The 15639-nt window shown below is 46.5% G+C and overlaps 2 long non-coding RNA genes across 2 annotated transcripts; both read left to right on the top strand.

Moving 5' to 3' along the window:
- The first annotated feature begins 1479 nt into the window (after positions 1-1479).
- Positions 1480-8688, top strand: LOC144100438 (uncharacterized). Its single transcript, XR_013307653.1, has 3 exons — positions 1480-1687; positions 7297-7513; positions 8573-8688. It is a non-coding gene; the product is annotated as an uncharacterized LOC144100438 (long non-coding RNA).
- A 2285-nt stretch (positions 8689-10973) lies between these two features.
- Positions 10974-14948, top strand: LOC144100568 (uncharacterized). Its single transcript, XR_013307734.1, has 4 exons — positions 10974-11075; positions 12161-12282; positions 12853-13010; positions 14869-14948. It is a non-coding gene; the product is annotated as an uncharacterized LOC144100568 (long non-coding RNA).
- The last annotated feature ends 691 nt before the right edge of the window (positions 14949-15639 follow it).

The following is a 15639-nucleotide window of genomic DNA, read 5'->3' as shown; positions in this document are numbered from 1 at the left end:
AAGCTCTCGGACAGGGCACCAGCTTGGCCACGTTGGTTACTCATTTGTCACGAAACATCGCAGAACAACGCGACAAAACACGAGCACTGACTTACAAATCATTCTATTTTGAAAGAAACAAGGTTTCTTCGAATAAAAGAGTTGTCAGTTAACGCTTTCCTTTCCTGACACTGTTCTGGGCTGTTCGGTCACAAACAAGAACGCTGCAATGGCGCAAAGTTCATGCCTTCTAGCGAGGAGCTGTGTCTCTTGCCTTAGCACTAAGCTCTTCACGCCCAACAATTCTGGACAAAAGCATTTTTGAACAAGGAAGAGTTTGTGAGCGCAGTGTTTTTTTCATATGTTGTAAGATTTCACTGTAAGAATCAACATATCCGCATATCTCTCCTCGGCAAGCTTGACTTTTTTTGCTACTAACGCTTTTGCTGTCAAAAGCGTTATCCATTAGTTTTGCAAGAGATGCGAGAGATGGGAACTTTACGAAAGAAACATTTTGCTGGATAACAGTAAAATGGACGATTACTTGCAAACTTCTGCACCTCTACCTCGCCGTTTTTTATTATTCAAAAAGTTTCACCAAGAAGTTTGGACATGCTCGCGCTTTTACTATAGGTTTCGCGTCAGTTTTTCTCAACTCAACCTTGGCGCTAGTGTCGAGATGACGGCGCGACATTTTTTTTCTTTTCAGGCCAACAACGAGCACCAATCGGCACCGCAGCCTTTCGGCCAAGAGCACCTCCTCCTGAAAATGACTGTGGGTTGACGGCTGCATCTGCACGAATAGAAACTCAAGCCTTAAACGGGTAAGTAATCTGTTTTGAAGCAAACAGCTTTTGTGTCGTCTGCTTACTTTAGAATAAGTTCAGAAAAGTCAAGTATGAAAAGAAATGGGACATGAATTCTGATGTGCCGGTTCATTATATCGATGCGTCGATGTGCTGCAAGACATTCCGAACTTCGGGACACCTTTAATCAACAGACACCACGCCTCGTAAATTTACAGCTGCGCCATACTTCTGTTTTGTGCAAAATTTATACACGCTCGGCAGTCACAGATGTTCAAATTCCACTCACTTTAGGTAAGCACTCAATGAGGTGTTTTCAGAGGTTAGTCGCAGCCAGTGCTTTAGACAACAACGTGGAGCAACCGGAGACCATGTGGAGATGACAGACGCCCTTTCCAGATAACAAAGAGTCAATTGTCTGTCTTCCTATTCTGTAGAGACTTTAACGCTAGAACCATCCGCGACAAGATCGCAACCCGTCGCTTAATTTCTTCAGGCTACAATTAGCGTACAGTGGCACCACAACTGTACCCATTTTACAAATTTGTAATCTTGGATTCCGCAGGCAGCATTTGGTGCCTTGAATGTGGATGAATGCCTTCATTGTGATCTACTTCAAGGCTGTATATTTGAATATACGCCCAGGGACGGCGTAGGCCGACCAAGTGCCCTGGGCGGAAGAGGAGGAGGCGTGGGGAGCGTGCGCAGATGAAGAAAAGGATTTTTGGCCACCGGCTGTGTTCCTTGGGATCTCTCCGACTTGGTGTGGTTTCCTTTGGGCGGAACCGCAGTCCCGTAGCGATATGTCGTCTTTCCTGTCCTGAGCTTGCCAAGCACTACACTCCGTGTTGACCCTGAAGCAAGCTGGCGTGAGAGGCGACCTGCTTCTTCTGGCGACACGGGTTAGTATTCATGCGGACTTCTGTATTGGGTGCCTGCTTAATGTGACATAATATAACTACGTAGTCTGTGTGGCACCTCCGGCCATTTTAGTAATTGTTGAACAAACGGACATCAAACTCTGATTCGCTACCGTCGTTAGACGCGGACTTAGGGCAAGCACCCCTACTTAATTCACTAAGTTATTTACAAACGCGTCTGGCAGTGATGAACACTGTCGCACCTTATCTCCTGAGCATGCTAGGAGAACGAAAAACTCTGTATACCCAGAACTATACAGACCATATACTATAGATAGAAGAATAAAAATATTTTACTTTAAATAAAAAGTGAATGAGTGAAATCATGCTTCCGTGAAGTGATGACTTTTAGGCCCAAAAGCAGAAGGGCGGAAAGAGGTGGGTTAAATGTGGTGCAGAGGGTCAAAAGGTGTTGTGTTTGGGATAACGTAACAGCAATCTTTATTCTCCTGGGTTACACGTTACACAGGGCCGGCGCTGGCCGTACACACACACAGCACTTTTGGGCGCGCTCTGCGGCGGTGGCGCCGTCTCGTGCCACGCACTCATACACGCACACACAGGCGCTGGGATGGTGGCGCCATCTCTTGCCACACACTCAATACACATACACAGCACTCCTCCTTCCTTAAGAAGGTTATCGGTAACGTAGGGGCTTGCGAACAGTTCTAGTTGAACGTCTCACAGATGGCATCGCCGCAGCCTCCCAGGTGCTTTCGGTGCTGGCTACGTCTTCCTCGGTGCTTGCAGGTGTACCCGCTGTACTTGGTGCTGGAGTGGCCAAGTGCTTTTTCACTTGGTTGTTGTGACGGCGAACTTTCCCTTGAGGGGTTGAAACCGTTACCATCGAAGTTCCGTTCGTTTCATCAACTTCGCCCAACCACCATTTAGCTCCTCTGCCGAAATTGCGAACTGCAACCTTGTCACCTTTCTTGTATTTGGGTCCCTTTTTCGTCTCTCCGCAATGCCTCTTGGATTCTGTCAGCAACTGCTCGGGTGCACTCTCATTCTCCCTTCTAGGAATGCAAAGATCCAGCTTCGCTTTCATTGGGTATGCCAACATCAGCTCAGATGGTGACGTTCCATTTGGGCGGGGTGCTCTACTGTACATAAGCAGCCATCTCGCTAGCCGGAGCTTGAGATCTCCACCCGTGGTTTTCTTGAGGCCGTCCTTTACAGTTCGAACTGCTCTCTCAGCCAAACCATTTGATGCTGGATGGAAAGGAGCTGTCCGTAGGTGCTTAATGCCATTTTCCGAAAGGAATGCCTGGAAAGCTTGGCCAGTAAATGGGGTTCCATTGTCTGTTACAATGCACCTTGGCAGCCCAAACCGTGCAAAAATATCCCTCAAATGCTCTACAGTGTTTTCCGCTGTTGCACTTGGCACGATGATAACTTCAAGCCGCTTTGACTTGGCGTCTACAAGTACAAGGAGCATTTTACCTTCAAATGGTCCGGCATAGTCCAGGTGCACACGTTCCCAGCATGCACCCGGCTCAGGCCATGGCACTGGTTCAGACTTTGCTGGCATTGGAGAATTCTGCAGACACTGTGTACACTGTCGAGCGCACTTTTCGATTTCAGCATCCATACCAGGCCACCAAAACAAAGACCTTGCCATGCCTTTCATGACAACCACTCCCTGGTGCGTTTCATGTAGCAGTTCCAAGATATGCTTCTGGGCAGGAGTAGGCACCACGATTCGGTTACCCCAGTACAAGAGATTTCTGTACGTGTTCAGCTCATCACGTCTTTGCCAGAATGGCTGTAGGGCTTTGTCCGGGGTGCTTTGTGGCCATCCGTCCTTGACCCACCGCAGCACTTGGCTTAGGGCTTGATCACAACTCGTGTAGTGCTGAAGCTGCTTCACTGACACTGTCAGTTTTTCCATGCTTGAGACTGAATTCACCAGCTCTGGTGGTTCAGGTGGATCAGCAAAGAGCACTGCCAGTGGTAGCCTGCTCATGGCATCTGCATTTCCATTGAGACGTCCAGGTCGGTGCTCAATAGTATACGTGTAGGCACCAAGTGTGAGTGCCCAACGCTGGATACGTGAAGCAGTCATGGCTGGAATTGCTTTATCTTCACGGAAGATGCCGACCAGTGGCTTGTGATCAGTGATGAGGATAAAGCTGCGACATAGCAAGTAGTCTCTGAAGCGTGTGACACCAAATATAATGGCTAGTGCCTCCTTTTCCAGATGTGAGTAGTTCCGCTCCGCAGGTGTGAGAGTTCGAGATGCGAATGCTAGTGGGAATTCAACCCCTTTATTACGATGTGAAAGCACCGCACCTACACCATACGGCGAAGCGTCACAGGCTAGCACGAGCTCCTTAGATGGGTCATAGTGTGCCAACACTTTTGCCTCCATGATGGCTTCCTTGCTTTTGACAAAAGCTTTTCGTTCTTCATCTGTCCACCTCCAGTGACTGTTCTTGTGAAGCAGTGCATACAACGGTGCTAGTAGTGTGGACAGGTTCGGCAGAAACTTTCCGTAGTATGACAGGAGTCCAATGAAGGATCTCAGCTCACCAACGTCCTTGGGCTCGGGCGCTTCAATGATGGCTTCTGTGTTTTTCTTTGATGGTTGAAGACCAGTGGCATTGATCTCGTGGCCCAAGTAAATGAGTGATGGTTTGAAAAACTCACACTTTTCCTGTTTGAGCTTCAACCCTGACTCTTTGACTCGTTGCAGAACTTTGCGCAGATTCTGAAGGTGCTCTGCGTCAGTTCTTCCTGTCACCAAAACATCGTCTAAGTAGACTGATGTGCCTGGGATGTCACGAAGGGTTTCTTCCATTCTTCTCTGGAAGAGGGCAGGTGCTGATGAAACACCAAATGCCAGACGGTTGTAAGCAAAGAGACCTTTGTGTGTGTTGATGACCAGTAGCTTACTGGTTTCTTCATCAACAGGCACCTGATTGTAAGCTTCGCAGAAATCCAACTTGGCAAACTTGACTCCGCCTTGCAAGGATGCGAATATGTCTTCAACTTTTGGCAATGGGTACTGTGTCGTTACCACTGCTGGATTCACACCGATCTTATAGTCTCCACAAATCCTGACACTTTGGCCATCTGCTTTGAGTACTGGTACAATCGGTGAAGCCCACTCAGAATGGTCCACTGGTGTGATGATGTTTTCACGTTCTAGACGCTGAAGTTCATTTTCAACCTTGGCCCGAAGTGCGTAGGGTACCGTGCGAGGTCTGAAGTATCGTGGCTGTGCATCCGGTCGAACGTTGATATGCACCTGTGGTCCTTTCAGTGTCCCGCAGCCTGGTCTGAAGATCTCTTCAAACTCATGCAGCATTTCTTTCACTTTCCCTTCAGTGGTGCTTTCGAGCTGTGTCGCATTTACTTGGCGTGGTAGCAGGTCAAATGCTGTAAGCCAATCCCTGCCGCACAGGTTAGGGCTCTTGCAGGCTACTACAAGCAGTGTCTGCTGACATGTAGTCTTGCCAAGACATACGTCAACCACCAGCGTTCCCTGCACCGGTATTGTTCCACGTATGCAGTTCAGCTTGATGTCTGTCCGTGAAAGCTGCGGCAAAACACCTTGGTGCTGCCGGTAAGTATCTTTTGAGATTAACGAAACGGGAGAACCTGAATCCAACTCCATTTCCAGTGGCACTCCATTGACTATGAATGTCACTGTGATTGGCTTCAGGGGTGACTGTGCACGCAAAGAATGCAGGTAGTACTCAGGTGGCTTCTCGGTCGACTGTACTGCATTCACTGCAGTTGCGCTCAACTTCTTCCCTTTCTCAGCACCAGACAAACAGTAGTTCGCCAGGTGACCTACTTTGTCGCACTTGTAACACCTTGTGTTGATGTGCTTGCATTCCGGGGGCCTGTGATCACGGGATCCGCAGCGTACACACGGCCTGGACTTCTCTTGGCGTCCGGTTTTGATTTTGCCTTTAGGCTTCGGGTCTTGCCCTTTTTGGCCACCGAGCCCTTGCAGGTGCTGCTTTTTCTTGTGCTTGACATAATTCGCTGAGCCTTCTTGAACCGGGGAAGTCGGTATGTCCGCGTGGCCCTTTCGCAGCTCGTTTGCGTTGAGTTCCGCCGCCTCTGCCGTTCTAGCAATCTCCAGCGCTTTATCTAGGGTGAGGCTCTTCTCAACTAACAACCGTTGCTGCACGGCTCTGTCACGAATTCCACACACAAGTCTGTCTCTCAACATGCGGTTCAGCGCCGTACCGAAGTTGCAGTGTTCCGCCATTTGCCGGAGCTCGGCGACGAACACCGCGACGCTTTCATTCTCGAGCTGTACTCTGGTGTGGAAGCGATAACTTTCGGCTATTTCCGATGGAGCGGGGCTGAAGTGGCTGTTGAGAATAGCCATGAGTTCAGTAAACTTCTTTTCTTTAGGCTTTTCGGGCGCTAGCAAACTACGGAGCGTCGCGTACGTGCTTGTGCCGACCGTCGACAAAAATACCCACTTTTTCTTATCGTCGTCTTCGATGCCATTTGCATTGAAGAACGCATCCAGCCGTTCCGTGTATGACGACCACGGCTCTTTGTTGTCGTATTCTTCGACTCGACCAAACGTCGCCTTGTTTGCGCGGGAACGAAGCGTGCTTCACTTCACTGGCTACTGGCGCAAGTTCACTTGCCTGCGTGCATCACGATGCGATGTCTTCGCTTGCGTCCGGGTCCCCGCTATCCCATCCTCATCGCCAGTTGTTGTGTTTGGGATAACGTAACAGCAATCTTTATTCTCCTGGGTTACACGTTACACAGGGCCGGCGCTGGCCGTACACACACACAGCACTTCTGGGCGCGCTCTGCGGCGGTGGCGCCGTCTCGTGCCACGCACTCATACACGCACACACAGGCGCTGGGATGGTGGTGATACACATACACAGCAAAAGGCAAAAGACATCACTGGGACTAAGCAGTCCTAAAATTACAAATTGGTGCCACTGTGCGACTTAAAGCCTGAGTCCGAAAATTCCTTTCTGAAATGAGGAATTAGTTACTGTCTTTGGGCTTCTAGATGGTTCACTGCCTTCAAACTCCAACTAGTTGCATAATTGCTGCTCCATGTGAACACTCTTACATCTCCTATTTGGCAGTGCTATCAAAAATATCGAATCATCTTTTGAAAGCGCTCACGATGTTTAGTGTGGAGGTACTGAATTTTTCATCACTTCCTTTCTAATACAGGCATTAAAAGGCTACGATGCACGAAGGAAGTTGGGATGAAAAAATTCAGAGTGATTGTTAAATTTAAGGGCACAGAAATCCACCACCTGATGCTGTAAGGAGGCAAGGTTACAAACTGCACGAAATGTTCAGAGATGTTTTTGGTGGCAATGCTATTAGTAAAAAAAACTCATTTTTTAAATAAATTCTTTTAAGTACCACTATTATCTTTGCTCGGCTGGCTTACGTCAGCAATTGGGAAGCACCGGGCTCATTCTATACAATTAATGGGAGGCAGATGCCACTGACGCATGATGTGCAACACAACTTTTGCCTAACAGGCAGCTTTTTTTACAGCATTGGTTAGTAAATGACCAGAGCGCAGCGGTGTTGCATGAGCCATAGATTACGCTCAATGCCATGAACACCCAACGATGCAGACGGCTGGGCCAAGTATGAAAAGCATGTCCCTGCATCAATGCGGAGCAGTTGGACTCCAACAGCAGTGGCTCTGTGCGACGGGTACTCGGCGTCACCCATCACGTGCGTGGTCTGGCAGCAGGTTACGGCTTCGTGACACTGGCTGCCATGCAGGCCCCACATGGTGGCGACGATCGAGATTCGAGTGCAAGATTCTCGTCGGGCTCGGCACCAAGGGTACGCATGCATGTCAACTACTCACTAAGCCAATTCACAGTTCCTCCGGCACTTGCATTTACCCACGATGAGGTTGTGCATATATTGGCATGCATTGTGCGAAAGCAGTTGTGTTACTGGCCGAGCTGGAATTCTCTGCAGCACGCCTGTAGTCTGGATGGAGTGGAAATCGACTAATGCGTTCTACCAACGCCACTCGGGGCATTTGTGATCCCCAGGAAGTCGACACGGCCCAAACTGCAACAAACCGCAACGTAAACACTCCACAAAGATTGAGGAAATCTGAGTATTACCAGTTCCTTTTGCCACAAGAGTTCCCAAGACGCTGTTTGCAGGCAAAAAAAAGCGACCCAGCCAGCGTAGAATATATTGTAACGGTACCCATCAGTATGATTTTATATTCACAGGGCTCGTTGTTACGGTTAAAAAATATTCAGGCATGCGTATATTTTATTTCTCAGAACTTGGAAGTGCAAATTTTGGGTTTCATTGATCGTGCACATTCACGAATGCTTCCACCCGTGGCTCTCGCAGAAATCTCGACGTGTACTCCGATTCTCGTCAAAAGCATTTTATGCAGTAAGGAATATGAAGTCAATTTTTTTTTTCAAATATTACGAGATTTAAGAATTACCAATACCTCTGCAGACTTCCGGACGGCAGCATCAATACTTTTATACTAACGTTACTGCCATCATCAGAAGCGTTCCACTTTCCCTTTTTTATTGGAGTATTGAATGGCTTGTAGGTTTCTTTTTCTTTTTTTGCTGTTGACCATTTTATTACCGGCAAAAGCGTTTTCATTTGGTTTTCTACAGCACTCTTCACCGATTTATGCCAGCGATGGAGAAACTATAAAAGAAATATCAGAAGAATTGACCATTACATATAATATTTTCGTACCACTACACAAAGATTATCAACATGGAAAATTTTTGCACAAGAATGGCGAAAAAGCTCGCATTTATAGTTTTGTTTCGAGCCGGTTTGGATTATTTTTTCTGCTCAACGTGGCGCTTGTGTCACAATAAGGGCGCGACGTTCTTTTTTCTTTTTCAGACTGTTCACGAGCACCGGTAGACACCGCGGCCTTCAGAGCAAGAGCACTTTCCTTTACTAATACAGATGACTGGGGGATGATGGCAGCACCTGCAGCAATCCAAGCTCAAGCCCAAGCTAGGTAAGTGATGTCTGTTGCAGCAAAGAGCTAAAGCAAAGAGTTCAGGTGTCTTCTAGTTACTTTACAATGAAGTTCACAAAAGTTATCTCTGAAAATAAGTGAAACGTGAAGTGTGATGCGCAGGTGTGATATATCGAAGCGACGATCTGCTGAGACATTTCGTAATTCAGGACCAATTTAAGCATCAGACGCAATGCGTCATAAATTTTCAGCTTCGTCATACCTCTGTTTTCTGCACTACTTATACACCCGCAGCAGTTACACATGTCATTGAAATTCCATTTACTGGAGATAAGCATTCTATGAGGTGTTTCCACAGGTGAGTCACAGCCAGTGCAACAGTTAACCATGTCTAGCAACCGGAGACCTTGAGGACATGAACAACGAACAAGCCAGATAAGAAGTAGCCATTGTAATATCTTCCAACAGTGTAGAAACTTAAAAATGCTAGAATAATTCGTCACATGGGTGTTAGTAATGTTGCAACCCATTGCTTATTATCTTCAGGCTACCATCAGCGTAAAATATCGCCACAACTGTACCCATATTACAAATTTGTTGTTTTGGTTTCCGCAGGCAGCATTCGGCGCCTTGGATGTGGATGGATGCCTTCCTTTGGATCCCCTTCATGGCGCTATATGTCGTCTTCCGTGCCCTGAACTTGGCAAACAGCCTCTGTGTACACTCAGAAGTTGGTGAGAAATGCGACCTGGTGCAGTTGAAATTTATTCTTCAGGCGACGCGGGTGAATAGCCATGCTTTCTTCTGAGTGCCTGTTTAGTGTGACATATTATAACTAGGTAATCTCTTTGGCACCTCCGGCCGCTTCAGTAATTCTTGAACAAACTTGCATGGAACTCTGATTTAGTAGCGTACGTAGACGCAGACTTTCGACAAACGACCCTATTAACATATCTACAAATGCGTCGACAATGGTGAACACTGTAGCACATTATCTCCTGAACCGGCAAGTGGAACAGAAAACTCCAAACATACACACCACTATATAGAGGATATATTATAGATAACAGAATAAAATATTTTACTTTAAATAAAAAGTGAGTGAGTGAACCTATGTTCATGTAAAGTGTTGGCTTGTAGGCGTGAAGGCAGAACGATGGGAAGAGGTGGGTTAATGCTGGTGCAAAAAACCCGATTCCTCGGCGCAAGTCTGAAGTGAGTCTAGCAGCGCCCTTGAATACTAAGACGGTCCGCCCGGTGGCCGAATCCAGACCTCGTTGGTACTGTCGAGGTGGGTCTTCCTAGGTCTGGCATCCGACTTTGAGAGGCTTCGTATCGATTCCTGTTTAAGCCTTTACAGGCAACTTATGTCAATTAACGACATTCTTGTTCCGCGCCTTCTAGTCGTGTATATGTGCCACTTTGTCGCTATATTTCATGCCATTATGTTCTCAGCACCCAGAGGTTTCCAGTAAAAATCTTTGGAGTAAGTGTGAGTAAGCTCTAAAAAAGAAACAGGCGGCTCGAACGTATGACTTGAAGCCCGAGTCCAGCAACTCCTTTCTAAAATGAGGCATGGCATTTGTTGGACAAAAAATAATTACTGCTTGGGCTTCGAGGGGCCTCATTGCCTTCGACATGGTCTTTTACTCAGCTGCTACTAATTGCGTAACTGCTGTTTAATTTGAGCACACTTGCTTCTCTAATTTGGCGGCGTTATCAAAAATTTCGAAGTCTTTTGAAAACAGACACGATAGGAAGCTTAGTGTGGAGGTAGTTATTTTTGTGTCCCATCCTTTGTAATGCAGGCATTAAAAGGCTATGATGCGCGAAGCAAGCGGGAAGAAAAAATTCAGAGTGAATGTTATTTACGAGCTCATCAGGCGAGCACCACGTGCTTCATGCGACCAGGTTACAAGCTAAACAAACTATACTGACCTCTTTTCGGTGCCATTATCTTGAGGGAATAAACTCTTCATTTTATTCATCACCTCCTTTCAGTACTACAATTCCCATTGCTAGGCTGGATTCTGTTAGCAATGGCAAGCACTGGGCTCATTCCATATATTGAACTGAAGGGAGATGCTATTTACCCATGACGTGCAAACAGCTTTCGTGTCATAGGCAGCTGATTTACGTCATTGGATTCTAAAGTCCCTGACCGCTGCGGTATTTCAAGAAGCGTTGATTATGGTCAACGCCATGAACGTCCAATGATCTTTCTGCAGAACGCTGGGCCAAATATGAGAAGCATGTCCCGGCATCACACTGGCGTAACACGAATTCCCGAGCGGAGAATGCGTGCCTCGGGCAGTCGGCGTCACTGATCATATGCACAGTGTGGCTGCGATTGGCTGCCATGAAGGCCCCACCTGGTGGTCGCCTTCGAGTGGAAGGCTCTGGTTCGACTCGACACTCAAGGTACGCATGCGTGTCAACTTCTCGCTGAGTTAATGTACAAGTCCTCCCACCCAAGCAGCAAGCCAGTATGAAGCTGTGCTTATATTGGCACGCAATAAGTGAAAGCAGTTCTGTCAATGCCATGCCTCGTTGCCTTCAATTTCCTGCCGTGTGCAGGCCGCATCTGGATGCGGGGAAAATCGACCAATGCATTCTTCCAAGGGTTTGCGGTGCATTTGAGAGCTCGAAGAAGTCGACATGGCCCGCAAGGCGACCAACCGCACCGTAAACACTCCGCGGAGCTTAAGGAAATAGGAGTTTTCTCAATTTGTTTTACCACAGAAGATCCTACGCCACTCATTGCAGTAAAAAAAGCAGCGATCCAGCCAACATAGAAGCCATTGTAATGGTACCCAGCAGTATGATGTTATCTTCACTGGGCGCTTGGTTATTGCTAGAAAGTAAATTTTCAGGCATGCATGCATATTTTGTTTCTCAGAGCTTGGGAGTGCATATTCTGAGTTTCACTGACCGTACAGACTCGCGAATATGTACCCTGATTCTGGAAAAAAGCATTTGAGCCGGAAATATTTTATGAGGTCCATTTTTTCATGTAATGTAAGATTTAGGTACAGCAATGAATATATCCGCAGACAAACCGACGGCAGTCTTGCGATTTTTTTTGCTATTATTGTTACTCTTATCTCCAAAAGCGTTCCCTTTTGGTTTTTTATAACAACGTTAAATGCCCCATGCAATCAATATAAACACGTTAAAAGTCAGATTGTAAAATTGCTGGAAGTTTTTTTTTTTCCTGTTGACCTGATATCGCGAAAAGTCTTCCCCGTCAGTTTTCTAGGCACTCTTAACCTCTCGATTCGAGTGACGGAAACACTACAGAGAAAGATTTAGCCATATATCAGAAGAAGGGACAATTGCCAGCAGTATTTTTATACCACTATAGAGTTTTTCAATATTCAAAAATTTTGTCCAAAAATGTCAGACATGCTCTCGTTCATAGTTTAGTTTCGCGCCAGTTAGGTTTTGTTTAAGCTTAACGTGGCGTTGGTGTCGCAATGAGGGCGCGACATTTTTCTTTTTTTCAGACCAATCGCGGCCATCAGTCCGAACCGCAGATTTCCGAGCAAGAACAGTTTCCTCCTACTGAAGATGACTCTGGGATTATGGTTTGCACCTGCACCAGAGCTCAACCTCAAGCCCAGACCGGGTAGGTGATGTGTCTTCAAGCAAAGAGTTAAAGAAAAGAAATTTGGTTGCCGTCTAGTTGCTTTATAGCGAAGTTTGCAAATGTTATCTGTGAAAATATATGGCACATGTAGTGTGATGCGCCGGTTTGTTATATCGAAGCGTCGATCTGATGCAAGACATTCTGTACTTCGGGACATCTTTCAGCAACAGACACTACGCTTCATAAATTTTCACCTGCATCACACATGTGTTTTCTGCACAATTTTTTAACCCGCGCCAGTCACAGATGTCGTTGAAATTCCACTTACTGGAGGTAAGCACTCAATGAGGTGTTTTCAGAGGGGAGTCGCTGCCAGTGCATCAGACAGCCACGTGGAGCAACCGGAGGAAGCCATGAGGAGACGAGCGACACGCATGCCAGATGACATTGTTTTTCTAGCTTCCTACTGTGTACAGACAAACGCGAGAAAAATCCGCCACATGGGTGTAAAAAAAATCGCAACCCATCGCTTAATTTCTTCAGGCTATGAGTGTACAAAGTCACTGAAACTGTTCCCAATTTACAAATCTGTATTCTTGGTTTTCGCAGGCAGCATTCAGCGTCTTGGATGTGGATGGATGCTTTCATTCGGATCTTCTTCATGGCAGTAGATGTCATCTTCCATGCCCTGAACTTGGCAAACAGCCTCCGTGTTGACCCAGAAGCAAGTTGGCGAGAAAGGCGACGTGCTTCTTGAGGCGGCACTGGTGAATAGTCATGCAGAGTTCTTTCGTGTGCCTCCTTAATGTGGCATAATATGAGTAGGTAGTCTCACCAGCACCTCTGGCAGCTTTAGTAACTATTCGACAAAACGACGTCGAACCCTGATTAACTAGTGCACGCACACTTTCCAAAACCGCCCCTATTAACTCATCTACAAACACATCTGACAACGATGAACACTGTCGCACCTTGTATGAAATCTCCGAACATATCCAGCACTATACGGAGCGTATATTGTAGATAGAAGAATAAAACATTTTACATTTAAGAAAAAGAGAGTGAGTGAAGCTATGGTTATGCAAGGGCATCGCTTAAAGGCAGAAGGTTGCTATGAGGGGTTGGTTAAAGAAGGTGCAAAAAGCCCAATTACTTGGCGGAAGTCTGAAGCGAGTCTAGCAGTGCCCTTCAATTGTTACACGTTTCGCCTGGTGTCTGAATGCAGGTATCGTAGGTGGGGTTGAAGAGGCGCTTCAAAGGACCGGCGTGGGTCTGAGAGAGGTTTCGTATCGTACGCTATTTAACCCTTTCCAGCCAAGGTATCCCAGTTCCCGACGTACTTGTTGCACGCCATGTACTCGTCAGTATGTGCCACCTGGTTGCCAAGTTACATGTCAACATATTCTCAACACCGATTGCTTTCCAGTCAAAATCACTGGGAGTAAGCCGTGTGTTAAAAATATCCGGCGATAATGTGCGAATTGAAACCCGATTCCTACAATTGGCGCATTTCTTGGAAAAAAATAATTAATCCCTTTTGAGCTTCGAGGTGGTTCACAGCCCTCGACTTGGTCTTTACCTCAGCTCAATCTAATTGCCTAAACTTGACCATAGGCTAATTTGCTTCTTAATGTCATCATGATTGTCTGTAATCTCGCAGCGCTATTAGAAAACTTCACCTTATCTTTTGAATGCGGGCACGATAGGAAGCATAAAGTGGAGGTACTGATTTTTTTCATCCCTTCCTTTTGTGGCCCAAGCATTAAAAAGCTAAGACGCAGGAAGCAAAATGGGACGGCAAAATTCATAGTGAATGTTAAATGCTGAGGGCAACATTCGTGAAGGGAACACGACTGTATGTAAGGTTTCATAAACATGGGTGCCAATGTGTCCCCTGTTGCAAAAAAAGCAGAAAACGAGTGTCCTTAGAATCATGAATTTCTATCAATTTCGTCCGAAGATCGCAATACCGAAGCTTTGCTTTTAAAGTGCCCTTTTCTGACGGAAAAAACCCTTTACACTCACGGTTCTCTTGACGGCACAAAGCAAACCACGAGGTGAAAATTGAATAGTGCCTCGGCTTATTTCATTTCTGCAAACAGAAGTCATATCGTTCAGACCCGGTGTACTTTTAAAGCGAGAGCTTGGCTCGGGGTTCAACTTCTGATTTCGATGTGGATGAGAATATGCCCTTCAATGCCTCACAAGAAGTAAACCAAACTTCACTGCGCGGTGGTATGGCCCTAGCTATCGTAGCATGAACACGTGATTATGACTATGATCATTGAGTAGCTGACCTTGACATTTGACCGTGACCTTGACATTTGATTAAGACAATGGGCACCACATCTACAGTGACCTCCAATGCCTCAGCAGGTTCAGCCGAACTGAACTGCGTGGTGTTATGGCCCAAGCTATGGTATTATGATCTCTTGATCCTATCACTATGACCATTGGATACCTGACCTTGACCCTTTACCTTCATCATTCGCATAGACAGAATTTGAGACAGTGGAGGCCACACCTATTAGAGCTTTCACTCGTACAACTAGGCTCAAGCCATTTCAACCCCAGCTATTTTTTTTGCCTCGTAGTGAATACTACACTTTACTCTTGCTCTTGCAGAATGGCCAGCCACGACACGATGTTCGATGGAGCCTGCCCTGGAAGCTCGCTTAGTCGTCTGCAATATGCCCGTGGCTGCACCAAAATGTGAGCCACAGTGGAGACAGTGTCGCAGCCTCCATCTTACTGCAACGACCCGGTGAGCCACTTCTGTCGATCCTGTTTCCTGGTTCATTGACATTTTCTACAGGTTTGTCGCGCGGACGAGCAGGTCAGAGCAAGCGCACTAATGGTGGTCACAACAGCAGGTGAATGGTTTGCTTCGCTTAATGCAAATTTACCAAGTGCACGTTTTTAATTCTAGAGTTGGCAACCCGTAAAGCAACCTCAGCAATCATTTCAGGGCTAAATGTGTGTAAACTGGAGGCAGTAAAGCCACCGTCCGTTTCGAGCGATCGGTTGTAGTAGAATTCAGTGTAACCTTGCTTGATTTCTGTCTAAAAATGCTGCCGCGTGGTAAAAGTGTTCCGCAGGGATATGCAAAATCTTGGCAGCATGCTACTATAGACCGAAAACCGCATTACCAGCAACCCGTACTAGCCAATATTGAGTAATCACTGATTCGCATCCACCAGAGTGTGATTCAGAGATGAAAATAAGGTAAATGACCGAATTACTTCCTGTTTCAAATGTCCTCCCCCATTGTGCATTTGCACGAAATGAACTGGAGAGTGATTTCGATGGCACACTGAACTAGGACAGGACAAATGACACACACAAACACTGGCTGCAAACTGCAGTATTTAGCTTTCGTGGTTTTATAATGGGTGG

Source organism: Amblyomma americanum, chromosome 8 (assembly GCF_052857255.1).
Source record: "Amblyomma americanum isolate KBUSLIRL-KWMA chromosome 8, ASM5285725v1, whole genome shotgun sequence".
Taxonomy (NCBI): Eukaryota; Metazoa; Arthropoda; class Arachnida; order Ixodida; family Ixodidae; genus Amblyomma; species Amblyomma americanum.
This window is presented reverse-complemented; position numbering and strand designations above follow the sequence as displayed.